We start from the raw sequence: 17581 nt of genomic DNA on the forward strand, positions 1-17581 counted from the left end.
TAATATGTAAGACTCAATGGCGAGTGCGCAGTCTCATGATTGTGAAACTTGTAACGTGTTAGACTCGTTATTGTACGCCAAGAGGTTAAACTATATTTAGAATCTATAGAATAAAGAAGCAATTTTCACTTTTGCCTGCAATGCGATCGAGTCTAACAGAGATGACAATCGACAATTCGACAGTACCACCCTCGATAATGAGAGATCACTGTACTTGGTGATCTGGATACTTTGGAGTGACAAGTAGCAATGGTAGCATGAAATCATTTGGAGTATAACTTTTTGCTCCTTGATAGATCTCTATCGAGTTCAGTTTCGTGGAAGCAGGATCTTTTAACTATAATATCAAATAGTGTTAATTGTCTATCATTAAACTCTAATATCAGTTCGAAGAAAAGCTATAGAGATTCTACTAATTTATAGTCTTCTGAAATCTGACCATTGCAATTACTGTCACTATCAGAACCGGAAGCACAAACGACATGAGAGATTAGAAGGTTTCTTATGATCTACTCTAGAACTACGGGTAACAATAATATTAGTATAATAAAATCAATTTGGTTCAGTATCGTAGAAGCAGGAATTCTTAACTACTAATTCTATCAATTGAGTCATCGATGACAGAAAATTCAATTTTCAGAAATTTTAGGAAATCTCATAACACTTGAACGTTTAACATTTACCACCGGAATTTGAAGTATTCTCTAACGATACTAGTTTTGTAATAAGTTTCCCAGCTCCAAGTTTACCGAAGGTTGAACCTTTTGATTGTAGGTAGATCTCGTGGGATCTACACAGCTGTTTCGAACAACCAGAATATTCTAACCGAAGCAATGTCTATTGTTATCGATCTCTGATGTTAATTGCGATCAGTGATTTATCTCCACGAGTTCTAGGAGCTCGCAAACTCTAAAGGAATATGATAATTAATTTTCCAAATCGGAAGTATCGAAGACACAACAACGATTTCCGGTTTCGTTCGCTATCGACGTCGGCAAAATATATCGGAGATACGCGCCGGAGTTCCAGGAACCTTAAGCGGTAACTGCAGCTTCGGTATTCTCGATTAACCCACAACAGGACACCATTTACGACCATTAACATCTGTTTCAGGAATCTCGAACCACAGGCCTTAAAACCTTAATTTATAAAACAGTGAATTTAATTAGCAAAGATTGAATTTGCGGAATTTTTTATTTGTTTCTACTCTCTATACTATAAAAGATGGCATTTATTCTCCTTTGTTCTAAAACTATTCCCGTGTAAAATCAGTAGCGACTCCAAAAGGGTTAAAACGGTAAAACAATTACGAAAAGGATTCAAGAATCACAACCTTGAAAATTACAAATAAAAATAGAAATAATAAATTTTTGATGATTCTGCGATATCTATCAATGCATACAGAAAGTGCTTGATGGGAGTCTTAAGCCTTTTTAGACCACCCACCTTGAATTTCCTATTGGTACCATGGACCTAAAGGACGGTGGATTAGGAGGGTTGAGTCGCGAGACGAAAAAAGAAAATAACCTGAGACTTTCAGTCATCTTGGTACGGTCAACACTGGATGCACTCTGACGCACAGACGCGTATAATTATCGGCGTAGTTTCTAATCATTTGTCATCTAGCGACATTTCGATGAGACCTGTTGTCTTACGATCTTTATTTCATCGTATTTATATTTTTATTCTTATTTAGACCACGACGGTTTGACAGGCAAAATGTCATTAATATATTCTCTTTTATGCTCTATCAAAGCAGCTTTCATTTATAAATCATACACGAGCAACGCGTAAGTATAGATCTCGCGGAGCACGGGTACACGTTAGAACTATAAAACTGTTCGCGAGTCACGTGATCGTGTTACCCGATTCTCTCGTTGTAACAACTATATACGTTCACGTGATTTCTCGGTGCATCGACCCAGCTCGCAATTATCATGGCACACGGTACTTCCGAATTCGTCATGGAAACGAACTCTTTGGCGGAACGAGGTTCAACCGAAAGTGAGCACCGCGCGGATAATCGTTTGAGATACACTGGCGCGAAATGATGAACGATTTCTTTGACTCCGGTACGCGGCATTGACTTGTCAGTGGTCCATCGTGACAAACGATCCACGGCTGGGACCCGATACGCTCTTCTTCCTCTGATAATTAAACGTCTGACGTCGCGGCGCCCTCGGTGTGTTTCAGACTTTCTACGGGATCGCGCCTCGTGAAAGGCTACCCGACGACCGAACGTCGGTTCAATTGGTATCGACGTCAACGCCAGGCCCGCGCCGCGAATTAGGAATTATTTAAATCGATGGGGCCTGATTACCCGCGCGGCGATTATTGATCGGTGCGCGCCACGTGATCGATGGAAATCATTAATTCGCGTGTAACTGGCACCGGTCGAGATTTATCACGCGGGATCTTAATTAACCCGTAAGTAGCCCCGCGCGTTAGCCGTAATGCTGTCGTTATTGATACACAATTTCGTCTGGGAATGTTCCATGCTGAGATAAGACGCCATGTTCTAAATATTTCCCGCGATAACGTCTCCTTCTTTTTTCCAACCTTACTCCTATCGAACGTATTTTTCGTTCCGGAAACCTTGGGGACGGTCGACTACCACCATTCGAAACTATTCCCGCGCGAAATTCAATCGTTGCGTCGATGGAAATGTCACGTGGCATTCTAGGGAGAAAAAAAATTTACCAGAATTCGAGATTTGCTTTTCTTTTATTTATTACCTAATTGTAAGGTCATTTTAAGGAATTACTTATAATTTAAGATTCAGTTATAATAATAGAATGTCGTGTGATCGATTTAGGGATAAAATAAAGTTACTAGAATCCCATTTAAGTACTCAAAATTACATCTACTCCCGTTTACAAACAAAGCAATATTACTAGATACAATCAATAAACAGAATGTTCGAATCTTTATTAACATTTCCTTTTTGTTTTCAATTTTGTTTTGAATTAAAAATTTCTATTATAAGGCAGTTTATAATTTAATTTAAATTTCATACTTGATGTTAAAATACCTTTGATATATTGTTGGATATTACACGCTAAACATTCATTTTATTTTTTCCTTTAAAAAATTTGTAATCTTTCTATATTGTATAAAATACCATCTCTATCGAACGTTAAAGTTAAGCAACCGACAGAACGCATCGATGAAGGAGGAACTCGTTCGATCTACTAAAATTGAACCAGCGTATTTATTGCAAGGTAATTTTCCATTTCATCGCGTACGAGAAAAGCTCAGCCCTTTCGCGTCGATAATTAAATCCGATAGTTATCGCGACTGAATAATCCAAGGAACATAGTTTTCTCGGGACGCGGATCTCGTTTCGTTCTTTTCCATTTCGTCCGCTGACCAAGAGGATCCTGAAGGGGTTCCTACGTCGAAGGACAGATACGCGTACCCCACGACGCATACAACGTCCCACGGAGAGGAATCGGGTTGAAAGTGTGAAGGAGAAGGACAGTGAGGCAGAAGAGCAAAGTCACCGATTTAAATTGAAGTCGGGGAACACCCGCGAGGGAGAAACATTCGCTGGCCTATCGGGTTTAATAACACCCGCCACCGACTCTATCTGAAATTACGGACGGTGCTTTCGATCTTCGGCCTCCCTTTTTCTCCTTTTCGACGATCCAAACGATAGTTGGATTCCCACCGTGGTGGATCTTTTCGCCAGAATCCCATAGACGATGCTGCCAAACCTCCATTATCCAAACCGTCGAGAACGAATGAATATACATATCTCCAGCATCTAAACACAATTTCTGTCAAAATTTCTCATGAAACTTCTATCGCCAATAATATATATTTACAGTCGAGTATTTTAACCGAACGTTAACTTATTTTAAATCGAAACACAAAACATTTATATACAAGTTTTCTCCCCGTGTCAATGTAATTTTTTTAACGAAATCTAAAAGTATTTATTCCTATATATAGGAATTTTCCTACCGAAACAGAGTATACATTTGTATATTGTTTCCTCTAACAATTTTCCTATAATTCGTACTAATTCAGTACGAGATAAAGCATAAGCACGTACTAACCTGAAAAGTTCACCTCAAACACAGGGTGACCGTAAAAAAAAAGCGAACGTTGTATTGTCCAAACCAGTTTTCTCATCTAACCGGCTCCGTCTGCATATTAGTTTGAATAATGAAGGTTCTACGATACTTTTATCTTTTAGTTTCGTAGTATACGAAGTATCTAGCGATCGTTCGGGGGTTCCAAGAGCATTCGACGGGACTCACGGCGAGAATTTTGCCTGTTCTCGAGTGGCTTGTTCAATCAACGACTTCTGTAAACTTTTTCGACCCTCGAATTCTGGTTTCTCAAGAACAGCACTTTCCAGAAATTGTTATTAACGTTATTCGTATTACACAGCGTCTACTGTCCCTACCATCATCTTCCGTATTAACCCAATTCGCTGCATTATTACGGAGATACGTTTATCTCTGTATGCTTCCAGTGTTTTCCTACGATCAATTCGTAAACGTTAAACCAATGTACTCTTATCTAGAAATTTATTACAATAACGCACGAATAATTATGTGTGCCTAAGTTTAAGATTTCCACGGTTCTAAAAGTAGGTGTTTCCAATTACGAAACGGACGAATTATTCCCAAACGTTTCAATATTTATTCGAACGATAGAACCGTCCTTCGAACGTTGTATTTTTTAATTACGATCGATATAAAGAGACCGTAGAATAAGAAGAGCAGGTGGATCGGGTGTAATTTTATTCGGTCGCGAGCGTTCGATTATCATCGAGAAAATTAGACGAGCATTATTTTCGAAAAATTCGCGTCCGCGCCGTGGGAGAAACAACGTTCCTCCTCCATATTTATAAGCCACGGTATTACTGAATTCTCGCTTCGACGATAATTGAAAACCTGCTGAATTAGCTATTAATTCTTGCGGCCTAATTTATGCGAGACAAGCCATAACTATTCATAGAGAGCGGCGATACTCCATTACAGTCCGGCAGAAAACTACAATCCGTATTCTCTCTGCTCCTCCTACATTTTTTTTCGCTTCTTCTTCGTTCCTCTCTTTCCTACTGTTCCGTGGCGCGCCCGGGGAATTTGCATATCCGCGTTACAACTATTATCGAGAGCAACGCGAACAAAACGAGACACGCGGAAAAACTTCTGTTACCGATCGACGCCAGAAATTCGCCGCTCGAACGCCAACAATCAATGAGAATTTTATTATCGATCGTAGACACGCGATCGACGCAAATTGAAGCTTCCGTTCAATCGTTCAATCGAACCGCCACGAAAAAAAAACGAAATCTTTCGTAATTTCTAGACACGAAACTTGACAATTTTCATAATTTTATTACTATATTTATTGACAAGTTAACCCCTTCAAAAATGTTAAAATAATTATGAGACTTCCAGATATTTTAAAACGTTATAGACAATATTAATTCTGAAAGCCTTTTTCTTCTATAGTTTTATAATTCCCCTCCCTCTGACATTCGTAATTTGCTTCCCTTAAATCATTGTGTGTGTAATTAGTGTCTTGTTTGTTTAGTTTTAATTTTACTTTGCTTGTGATAGTTCCAATTCTGTGTTTTTCTGCGTCCCTTTGCCTGTATTATTTTGTAACAATAAAAAAGAATTCTGAAAGAATTGAGCTACAGACTATAATTATAATAATAAATGACAATTATAAATTAAAAAATTATCAAACCTAATTCCAGTTCATTAATTATACCGTGTGTGTGTTAATTTTTGATCTTGCAATTTTGTTCTGTTGCTCGCAAATTTTTGAATAATTCAGAGAATTATAAATATATGTTTGCAACTGAGACTGATTTTCTCCAAGAGTATCTTTAAATCATTTGAAATATTGTAACATGGAAACAACTGCTTTTCGAAACAAATATTCGTGATTAAGATCTTCAACAACATAACATAATTTTATCAATATTTCTTTATTTTAAGCAAAATCATCCCTTCGAAACTTAGGATGAATTCGAAGATTCACGACCTTGGAGAAAGTGTACGATCGGGATAAGCGATTTATCAGAGCAGATCGAATGCAAGATGTGTGAAATCATAAAAACATAGAGAAATCTTACCAACGGGCAACGTTCAAATATTTTTACGAACAAACGGATTAAAAGTTAGAATTTCGATGTAGTCGTATCGACCCCGTTCTTCCTGGGGATTGTAGATCACGATAAAAAGGAAATAAAATATGTATAACGCCTAGTTAGCCTAAGATTAATTGTTTAGTCAAGAAATTGAAATTATTCGTCATGGTATATAGGCTTCCACAGCAGTTGCCGCGTTCGTTGCAGACCACTTAAATACAATTATTTTGCAAAACTATTAATCTTCGAGTAGCAACTCATTACACTTTTTCACTCTTTTCACCAAGGTTTACAATACACAAAAGAAACTGTTCCATTGAGTTTAAAATTATCTGCAGTTTGCCGTTCAGAAATTTGGAATAGCCATTAATTTGCACAAAAATGTTGCTTCTATTGTGCAGATATATCATTAAACATTGCTTACAATTGTATAATTTATGATAAATATGATATATTGGCAATGTTTCTTTAAAAAACGCGATAACTCTACAGGCTGTTGTTTCACGAGGAAATACGGAGCTGATCATTTAACTGAATTAACGGCCTCCGAAACTAATTTATTATTTATTATTCTATTAGTATTAGCAATACTGATTAATTAATTATTAATAAATTAAGCGAAATTTTATAGCGAAAAAACAGATGAAAAGTCTAACGAGGTACGAATGTATATTTCTTCTGACAATCAATTATCTATTTTTTAGATAAATAATAGCAACTTTCTGTTACTAAGCGACTATCCACATCAACTAATTTTCACTTCTTCGAAAAAGTTCACGAAGAGTAAAATGACGCGAAAATTAACTTGCTATGATGGTTTCTTGGTGATAGACGCTATAATATTTCTTTGAACAAACCCTGATACTGTTGAATTTAAAAATAACAAATACATCAATGAATTAATAATACTTTCTCTGTTTCGCGATATAGCTTGATCAAATGTCGACGATCTAGACATGAAAAACTGATATTAACCAACAAAAACTGTTCGTTTCAGAGTCGAGAGGTTCTAGTTTTTAATGACTAACCATATTAATAATACTGAGCTTTAAAAATTAACGATGACAATAAATAAAGAATTTACAAATACAATAACGTAAAATGCGATCGGAAACCTTGAAATACGATATAATAAAATCCATATTCGGGGTGAAAGTGGACCCAGGGTCCGCCGTCTGAGGGTTAATAAAGAAGCCAAGGCTTGAGAACTGTTATAATATTGGTTTAGGTTCTCGAAACAGTTATGAATACTGTTATAAAGAACCCAAATTTCGGACTAAAAATTTGTTAGATTTTCCACAGGTTTTGAATCTATATAATATAAATATTTACTGTTCTCAACTGTCAGATCAGATGTTGACTATCTTCTTAAGATGTTCTCAAAGTAAAAAAAAAATTCTTCCATACTTTGATCTTATTATTATGTTTTCAATCTATTTTATACATTCTTCGGTTTCATTTTCCTTGCTCAAATATATTTCCTTCTTTAATGTATCACTGTTCACTTTGCAATCGCTTTGTTACAACGTGCAAATTAATATAAAGCGACTATCAAGTCTATAATTACGAAACAAGTGGCTTCCCACTCGTTGCTATCATTTTTTAATCATGTTTCACTTTCGACCGATACGGATCACTACTCATTGTCAGCGTTCCACCATAAAAGCATCTATTAACGGGACTAACTGTGCAAAAGACACGATCAAACGTTTGACAGAATATAAAATTCATTACAAAAGGAAAAGATATTTTGGATAATAGATCAAGCTTAATATTTTTCCTGAGTCAATTTTCACCTACTTCGAATCGCATAACGGAATCTTTGCTTCGACAAAAATTAATCTATAACAATTCCACGTGCGATATAACCCTAACTTAGATCGGTTTACGAATATCTCGCGAAGACTAACGAAATCTAATCTGGGCGCCAAAAAATATGGGCGACAAATATTGACGCTATACATGTAGATTCAGAACTCATGTAGGAGCTGATGCAAGAACTTAAATAATTCTTAATTTTTCAAGCATATTTGCAATCTGTTAGAAAATTAACAAGAAGCAAAATTTTGTGGCTATTTAAAATCTTCTATAGCTTTCTTATAACTAGAGAATTAACAATAGAATTAATGAAATGGGAGCTCTATTTTGTATATTCTTGCATATTACGTGCATTCTATAGTTTTTTGATAATCAAAATTTCCCATAAATGCATAAAGATCCGTAGACTAATTACAACATTATATAAAATGAGTCTCTTTTGAAATATGTATAATTTTCCAATGACTTTCAGTCGAGCACCTCTGATTTATACAGCAAGCTTTACATTTAGAGTGAAGATGCAAATGGGTTGATGAACCAGCATTGCATGTCGGTGATTGTTTCAAACGTTATCACACGTTAGTCTATATATAACTAATACAATTACTATAAAGGTCCTACTACACTTTCAACGTAAATACAGTTCGACTTTTAAGTCACAACGGAAGATCTTTTTGTGGGAATTTGGGGATGCAAATGAGCAAAATTCGGCTTCCTCTCAGCACTACACATTTAACTAACACGAGGCTTCGTTACGAACAAAACACACATGGTTACAAAAAGTAGTACAAGTCGGAATAACTCTAGGTGGCGCGGAAACAAATGGCGCTTTATCTCCAACACTTTTGTACACCGATTTGAGGCAATTATTTCCAAGCCCCGAGTACGTAAAATTGTTGCTCATCGAAGCCACGTTGGGGGCCAATATCTGAAGGGAAGGAACACGCTGGTGAACCGATAGAGACTTCGAACGACCAGCGAACAGCGGATCCCCGTGTTGAACGAGATGGCAAGGGCCGCGAAGAAGAATAGACGCGACGCGGGCACATGTGGCCGTCATTAGTCATTCGAAATTCTTCTGTCTTCGCTTTTTAATTCGTGCATCGAGATCGCGGCGGTTTCACGGCCGCGTCGAAACAGCCCGAGGGCAGAAGAAGACCCCGAAGAGGACGAACGAAGAAGAAATAGGAGAATGGTTCGTAAAGGGAGGTGAAGGGGCGCGCATTTGGACTGTCGGTAGGTACGCGGGAGGGAGGGTGGGGGGAATGAGAGAAAATCACGCGTGGTTCGTCATAAGAGGAATTCCTTTAGCGATACTGGGCCCTCCATCTCTTCTTCTTCTTCTTCTTCTCCTGTCCCGACTGTTCTTCGTCTCCCCTCGATCCCTTCTGGCCCAGAGACCCCGTGCTTTTTTACTGGTTTATGGGATTTTTTTCACGCGGACCGCCGAGTCGTACATCAGAGACGGCTGACTGAGGTCTTTCTCTCCTTCGGTTCGCTTCTCGCTCTCTTCTCCGCCGTGTGTACCGCGGCGTTCTTTCGTCTCTCCTCTCTCTTTCGCTCTTTCGCTCTCTCGATCTTTCTCGCTCCTCTCTTCACCGCGGTTGAAGGGTCGTGTGCGTGTTGCCCGTGAGGGAGAAGGAAAGAGGAGACGAACAATAAAAAAGAGCAAATGCCAGCCGCCATAAAAACAACTGAAAGTATTAAAAACTTTAGGCCTTTTACTGCCGGAGCTGCCTTCTCGGGGAAGGTACAGTCGGATGTGTACGAACGACCCGTTTCTTCGTCGGCTCTGACGATCCCCGGTTCGTGGTCCTCCGCGTTCGACGATCGATCCCCGATAATTCAATGTTCCTTTGTACACTCCTCGATCGATCGACACGGTCGTTCTCGCGTCCGGTTGGGGCACAGATTCTCAGCTTCACTGATTAATGAATTCACGGAGCAAGTAGATTCGCGGAGAAACGTCACGCCGCTTGATAAAGAACAAGAGACTCGGTCACGTTTAATCGCTACCAGACGCTTTGTTTTTTATCAGAATCGATCAGATTTGCTGCCACGATGTTGCAGTCTCCTTTAATTCACGAAGAAAGTGTGCGAGAAAGGCGGTTCGACACGCGTTAGGCCAAGAAGAATCCATTTCTACGCGAAACCTTATCCACGGGGCGATTCCGAATCGAAAATCGCGGCAATAAAACCGTGAAACGGAGGAAAAGAGAACCTGCCTGGGTGGCGGCTAGGTGGAACAGGCACGGTTAAAAAGACGAAGAAGGAACAAGACGGGGATGGAGGCTGCGCCTCGTAAAATTATCGTACTTTAATAAAACGTGTCGTGCAAAACGCGAGGATAACGAGAAAATATAGGGTTCGAAAGACTCGTGAAATTTATAGAGCGATCGCCAGCTCGAGCAGGGAGGGGTGAAGGGGGCAGAGCCACTTTTTGGGATGGCCAGGTCGGGTTTAGTTCGGAGGCACAATAAGATACCGAATAAATCAACGGAATACCGAGTGTGTATCGAGTTCAAAAGTCGACGGTTTACGAGCAAGAGCACGTCGAACCTCGAATTCGCATCGAAAACAAAGGGAAGAAAATTCGCGATTTTTAACGACGAGCGCGGACCAACAGTTTATTCCAATCATCAGTTTTAATAAATGCTTTTACGGGGATTCTTGGGAGCGCGTTCATTACCTTAATTTTTACGAGCATAAAAATAAAAAGACTGACGTAAAATCGGTTTATATCCGACTCGCGACATTAATAAACACGTTGCCAGAGGTTCTCATACGGTCCTCCCCTTTCTCGTAATCTTGAATATTAAATGTACGCGTTGCATGAGTCTCGAAAATTTCAAAAATTCAGGAAGACCATTACAAAAGTTTCTATTGTATATTCGAATACTAATCAAAGATAATTCCTCGACGAAAATCTTCTAGATTCCCACATTGACTTTCATCGGATTTGACTCGTCTTTTGAGATTCAGCTTCTATGATTCATTTTGCATTTTCAGTATTATAATAAAATGCAATTATATCGAAGGCAATTTGTCGGCGGTGCTGTAGTATCATTTTTATTATTGATCAAAATTTTAGGGGTTTTGCGAGATCAAACGAAATTCCTTCGAGGCTGTCAAAGGCTGCTTTCGAACGCCTTGAAACATCGCTATGTATTTCAAATATAATTATACTTCAAACAATATGGAAACATATCTAAATCTCGAATAATAATTGTATCTCTAAACTTCAATAATATGCAATTATAAAACAAATGTAAACCAAGAATATTGCGCCATTTTTTCACACATCTTGACTTTGAATAAAGAGCTGTTTTTGCACATAAATGGAGTCTAAAAAATTGCTGAAGATTTGAAAAAAATGTTAGATTTTCAAATATAATTATACTCCATACAATACGGAAATATACAGCGCCATTTCTGCACAAAACTAAATCTCCAATAATAATTGAATGTCTTAAGAAATTCTAATATTCCAAACATGTCAGAGCCGCACAAAATTTCAATAATATGCAATTATAAAACAAATGTAAAACAACTACCTTGTACCATTTTTTCACACATCTTGGCTTTGAATAAAGAACTGTATTTGCACATAAATGGAGTCTAAGAAATTGCTGAAGATTTAAAAAAAATGTTAGATTTTTCCAAGAAGTTGTAAGCTTTTAACGCTGTACAAGGCTTCGAAGATCCTCGAACGTTAAAAAAAATCTACGATACGCATCGATGACCGGACGTGTCGCGGAGATGTAAGTCTCCATTCTAATCCACCCGGCTCCTCCGATGGAAACTTTTAATCGTCATCGCGAATCAGCTAATTCAAACAGCGCTAATCTCCGCGGCCAGATTAAGCGGAACGGGACGCGATAAATAAACAACGGTGCGATGAAAAAATGAATCAGAAGAACGAAGCCCGCCGGAGTAGCAGGAAGGGAAGAAGGGACGCGATTCGGTAGCGCGACAGAGAGCATACGTATATATCGTGACGTTCCTGATTCTCTAATCTCTGTAAACTGCTCCCCTCCCCTCCCTCTTGGCAAAAGTCTTTCGGTGCCCCTGGAGGGCACCTCGACTACGTTGTACCGCACCGAGGAGGCCCCCCCGGAGCAGTAAATCTCGCGGACAAACAATCATAATTTTCGAAGAGCTAACAAAAAGCAAGAGACTCTTTAAAGGGAGCCGATGCCAGGCAACATGAAATGCGGCCGCCTCCGCGCCTCCAATTGTTTCGAGGTTTTCTTCCCTCCTCGCATCCCCCCACCCCCCGCGATCTCTTTTTCTCCCTTTCTCCGCCTTCGTCCTTTCCTTCTTTCCACGAGATTCGCCGTGTATCAACAAGTACGCCCGTACGCGGCTCTCTGCGTTTTTCCCTTGATTTCTTCATTTCTTCATTTCTTCCATTCGCTCCGAGGCCTTGCCGCTCTTTTTTCACCACCGGTGGTTGTTTACGGTTCCTTTCGTCGCTTCGATCCCCGTTTCTTCCTCGGTTTCGCCAACGTTTTTCGAACGAGATTTCGCCGCGATCGGCGCCCCGTTTCCGAGAGGAAAGAGATCGGAGATCGAAGATCGAGTCAACGCGATAGACGTCTACATGGATCGATATGATCACGAAAGCTATCCAAGATAATATCTACTATTTTTTGGAATAATACACATCGTAAAATTTAGTCTTCTTAGGCTTTCGTGGTCGATGACATTTAACGTAATTTCCGAAGTATCGAGCGTTTCTTTTGACGTGCACCGTCCGCGGCTAAAAGTTGATATTAATTGGGTCTGAATTATCTCTAAGACACTTTGATAATTATTCATTTTTAAGTGACACACGCTGTCAGGAGCATGCACGACAGCAATGAAGTCTGGAATAAGTTAGGCCTGTATTAAGCGTTTGTTAGGTCTATGCTAGAACTGGGTTAGGTTAAGAAGAAACGAGAACCTCCTAATTGACAGCTGAAGCAGCACGAATTTGAATAGACACTCGTTTAGAGGATGAGCTTCTTTTGTTAAGTGGCGATCCCTAACTTGGAGCATGAATATTCCACGCTGACAATCCTTGCCCAACGGTGGTGGACTGTTCGAGGAAAATTTCAAAACGAACGTCTATATCGCGCATCGTATATACGCCATGGCTCGTTTTGCAAGAATATTCGAGTCGGTTCTGGCATTCAAAGTACACGATAACGACACTCGTTCCTACCAGATTAGTTGAATAAACATTACCGATGCTCGACTCACGATTAAATGTTCTACAATTTTGTAGGTAGTTTCACGAAACTATCATCTTCCAGGTAAACAGAATTTAGGGGACGAGCTCTGTTTACAGCATCCAATTTGAAATAACAGATATAGAAACTCAATCTTTCAACGCGTCCCAACAAAATGAACTTTTCACGTAAGAGTAGACTACATCGAGAAATAAAGTCAAGACACTCGAAACATTGACATCCGAATAGACGAAAGACTCTTTACGCTGTTCGATCACGAAACGATCCTAATTACAGACCGCGGTTCGCAACCGGTCCCCGTGTCGTTAAAAACTTCGCATCGAATTCGCGGGGTGGCAGAACGAGAAGTGTGTAAAAGGAAGGGTTATCGTGGCTCGCGATTCTGATTACAGACTCCCGACGAAGGAAGGAATTGTCGAGGCACGGTTCGCCATAAAAATTCACCCTCGCCACTCCGGCGGCACCTCGATATCGCGTTTCTTTCCGCGGGGATTGCTTAAATCTCGCAGATAACATCGTCACGAAAAAATCAGGCGATCGTTTCTTTTTCTCTAGCGTTTATTTCCATTCGCGCGGGTACCAGCGAGCAACGCTAATTTTCCGCTCTAACAGAACGCGATGCACGTATATATCCTCTCGTCGGTGCAATTACGCGTATTCGCCGGGAATTCGCGTGCGTTTCTAGACTGCCATTCGCGCGGGTAAACTTATATATTTTCCCTCCTGAACGGAACAATACGTCGATGCTAAATCCAGCTACCTCCGGGCTCTCGCGACCGAACCGGCTGCCAAACGACTTTACAACTTCCCCTGCAATATCCCATCAATTCTGCGACACAATTCGGATACTTTGTCGCGGCTAGTGCGCGTGGCGATGTCCAACGACTCGTATAAATTATAAATAAACCGTCAGCCGTCAGTTTTGACGGGCTTCTCGAATCCTAACAGCGTTCTGGCCGTTTGGCCGGGACTATTCCGACCAGACGCACGCCGGTTGTTTTTCTCCGCGTTGGCAGGTTTCGAGAAACTCGTCGGGGAATACGGCCGGGGCCCGATAACCCAGAATTCAACGTCCACGGGACGCTCGAGAAGCACGGGTGACGTTTTACCTTGACTTCAGCGAGTATCCCAGTTTCCTCCGGTGGATGCTTCTACTCCGACTGGCATAGTCCTCGACGAGCTCCGGTGAAGCCCGTGTCCTCGTGGTTGCACGATGGTCGACTCTTCTAATCGAAGAAAAGCCCGACCGACCGGCTGTCGTCGTGTCTCATCACTCGCTGCCGCGATAGTACGTGCTGTCCAGGTTCGTGGATGTCACTTCAGCATCGCACGGTATATAGCAGTTCGGTGTACGAAACAGAGGACCGGGTCACGAAAAGAAACGTCGACGGACGTGTCACACTCGTCACGAATAATCACTCGCCTGATCACACCGTCCACGAACAACCAACCACTGGTGCCTGTTTCCCGGGCGTCGCACTGTCATCCAAACTGACCCGACGACGCATCACTTTTTTTCGAAACGCGACGCGAACCGACCTTCGCCACCCTCAGAGCCGTGCGAACCGGAAGTACCCGGGTCACCGCCGATCCGTCCACGGGGAGCAAGCAGTCGAGGCGCGTGATGATGCCGCTGTCCTCGCTCTGAACTGGCTCGCCGACTTCTCGATGGGGGCGGGGAGGGGGTGTGCGTGTTCCAAACGCTGGTGGTGGCAGCGGTCCGTAGGGGTGGGGCGTGCACGCGTGCACAGGGAGCCGCAACGAGCCACGCAAAGACGCAAAAAACCAGCGACGACCGGCGAGAACCGCGAGACTTTCCCGGGGAAAAACCGTCCGCCGCAGTATCCTTCGACGCAGAGCGATCCACCGTTTTTAGGGGGATGATCGCGATGTATCCGCGGGTTCTCCACCCGTGAAACTCGGTACCCGGTATGTCTTCCACTCCGCCACGGAACTCTTCGACTCCGGCGCTTGGTGGGGGAGGCTTGTATCGGCCAAGAAGTGGGGGTGTTTCGTGGCTTCCGTCCGGAGGGGGCGGTCTGGTTCCCGTGCGTTCTGGGTGCCAGGCGACCAGGACGAAGATAGGCTAAGAACCGTGGCGAGCACACGGCGAAAGGAACGACCCGCCGTTCCGACGAAAATTATCGGTGTCGTTCCCAACCCCCGACGACACGGGGTGCGAGAGCGCGGTCGAGATAACGCGCGTGTGCGAACAGTAGCGTCCGGAACGAGGAGAGTCTTTCACCGAGGCTAGAATGTGAGACACGAGTGTGCGTGGCTCGGCTGGCGCGAGATGACTGAACCCCTCCGGAGGGTGAGAGAGAGACAGAGAGGAGGGGAGCGGTGGCACTGCGTTGCCCCCTCCGCGCAACGCGGAGCCGATCCACGGTTCGCGGCCCCCACCATCGACGCTGGAACGATGCCCCACCCCGTCGGACGGAACGACACGTCGCGTTCTCCCCGCCTTCGTGTCGTTCCACCACGTCCCCCGCGCCCCCCGCCGCCCGACCGCCCTTCCGTACCGCCAGCCGGCCGAGTCCCCCCACGCGGCTCTGTCTTGGACGTCTCTGTCCGACCCGAACGGTTCGGAGCGGTCTTCTGCCGCCGCCGACCGAAACAGAGCTAGACGGAGAGAGCCGCGCGCACGGGACGGAGAAAGATGCTGCGCCTGCCACCGTCACGCAAACCGTCGGAGAGTTCTTCTGGTCTTCGTCTACTGTCGCGCACTCGTCCACCGGCTGGCGAGCGGCGTGTTGCGCCCGCGGCTGCTTTCGATGCGTCGTCCACGTGCTTCTTCTTCTTATCGCGAGGGTGCACCCTCGCCGTGGTGGGGGTGCGGGACCCTGTGGGTGGGTCTACGAGTTCGTCCGCAGAGGCTGATGGTCGATTCTCCTCGATAAGGACGGACTGTCTCTCTTCTCGGCCGCTAGGAATGAATCTAGGTGCATCGCTGGCAACTGGGAATCATCGAGGAAGACGAACGTCTCGCGGAGACGTTTCCTTTTTCTTTGAGGTTAGAGGATCCTCTGATTGGGTCTGCGATTCAGGCTCGCGAGACCGATGGTTGATTTTGCTTTACGAGGATGCTTTGTCTCTGTCTTCGTGCATTGTTGGCAACTGGAATCATCAAGGAGCGAGATTTAGCCTGCGAGGGGGAGGCGAACGTCGCGGAGTCGTTACCTTTTTCTTTCAGGTTGGAAGATCCTCGGTTTGGGTCTGCGATTTGGCTGTTCCTTGGTCTGTTCCTTTTCTTTTCTCCTTTGAAATCGGACCAATATATGAATATGCAATTTTAATTGACGACGCTGATTTTAAGATGGCGGTTGGTGCTTCTTCGCGAACATGTGCCTACTGTCTTGTTTCAGGGGTATTAAGCGACTTGGGTGAAAGGATAAAAGTTATTTATGATACGTCGTTTTCTTTAGACACGACCGTTTGTTTTATTAACATCCATGATTAAACTTTATTGTTAACGACTTGTAAATACGTTTACTTGAACAACGACGAGTTCCATCCAGTCTCGGTGTCGGAAACTCGTCGGACACGTAACGAGGGGGTTGGCAAGATCCAAGGCGCAGATCAGCCAAGTCAACTGCCACCCCTGCGCAGAATCGCCAGGGCGCAGCGCCGGCCAATGACGTCACGCGGGCTTCACGAGCAACCCCGTCCAAGACCCTCCTACTTTTTACGCCCAGAAACGTGGAGCTGTCATCGTCGCCGCTTATCTACGATTCGTTTCGCTCGGGCGACAATTACCCCGGTCTCCTTTCGGCCGATCGCTAATTGAGACTCAAAGCTCCGGAAGAACGTACAGGTCCCCAAAAGGGAAATGAGAAATGCTGCTTTGACGAGTCATTCTCAGTCGTTGATTCTCTTTTACTTAACCAATTTATATTTAGTGAGCAATACCATGTTACGCGGGCGTATTATTCAATGATAACGTTCAAGACTACTCAACGTCGAAATTCGAGCATTTTTAAAATTCTGAAATAAATTTGTTCCAAAGGAAACTCTACTCAAAATTTGGTATATAACGCACGATAATTATAATTGTAAATTTAAAAAATAAAAACACGTAATTATCGCGAGAAATGCATCCGGATTACGTTTCATCCCGCTTGTCAGATTTGCTGGTGATTTTCGAATCTCGAACAATATTCGAGACGACTGGTGTCCCCTCGCGAATCGTTAGTTTGTTATTCCATCGGTAAGAGGCTTTTCCCCACTTTCCATAGTTGCGAACGAAACAAAAGGGCGGCACGGCGCAGACTCGGGCTTTCAAAGGGAAGTTACGAGGGGTGGCTCTTGTCCAATAATGTCGAGAGTTTCGCCACCCTCCGATCGCCAGAGGACCTCCCCCTTTTTTCGGCCAGCTCGTGTATAACGCGCTCGATTCTTTCTGCACGATCGT

General features: G+C 42.9%; 1 protein-coding gene across 2 annotated transcripts in view; it reads right to left on the reverse strand.

The window, feature by feature from the left end:
• The window catches only part of LOC122398612, a 164398-nt gene extending 149656 nt beyond the window's left edge, over positions 1-14742 (reverse strand). For both annotated transcript variants that reach the window (XM_043398676.1, XM_043398693.1), the window contains exon 1: positions 14280-14742. The gene's annotated coding sequence lies outside the window, so the exon portion shown is untranslated. The remainder of the gene's footprint in view (positions 1-14279) is intronic.
• Between the last annotated feature and the right edge of the window lie 2839 nt (positions 14743-17581).

The sequence above is a fragment of the Colletes gigas genome, unplaced genomic scaffold, assembly GCF_013123115.1.
Source record: "Colletes gigas isolate AHSC1104 unplaced genomic scaffold, ASM1312311v1 Colletes_gigas_Sc00002, whole genome shotgun sequence".
Lineage (NCBI taxonomy): Eukaryota > Metazoa > Arthropoda > Insecta > Hymenoptera > Colletidae > Colletes > Colletes gigas.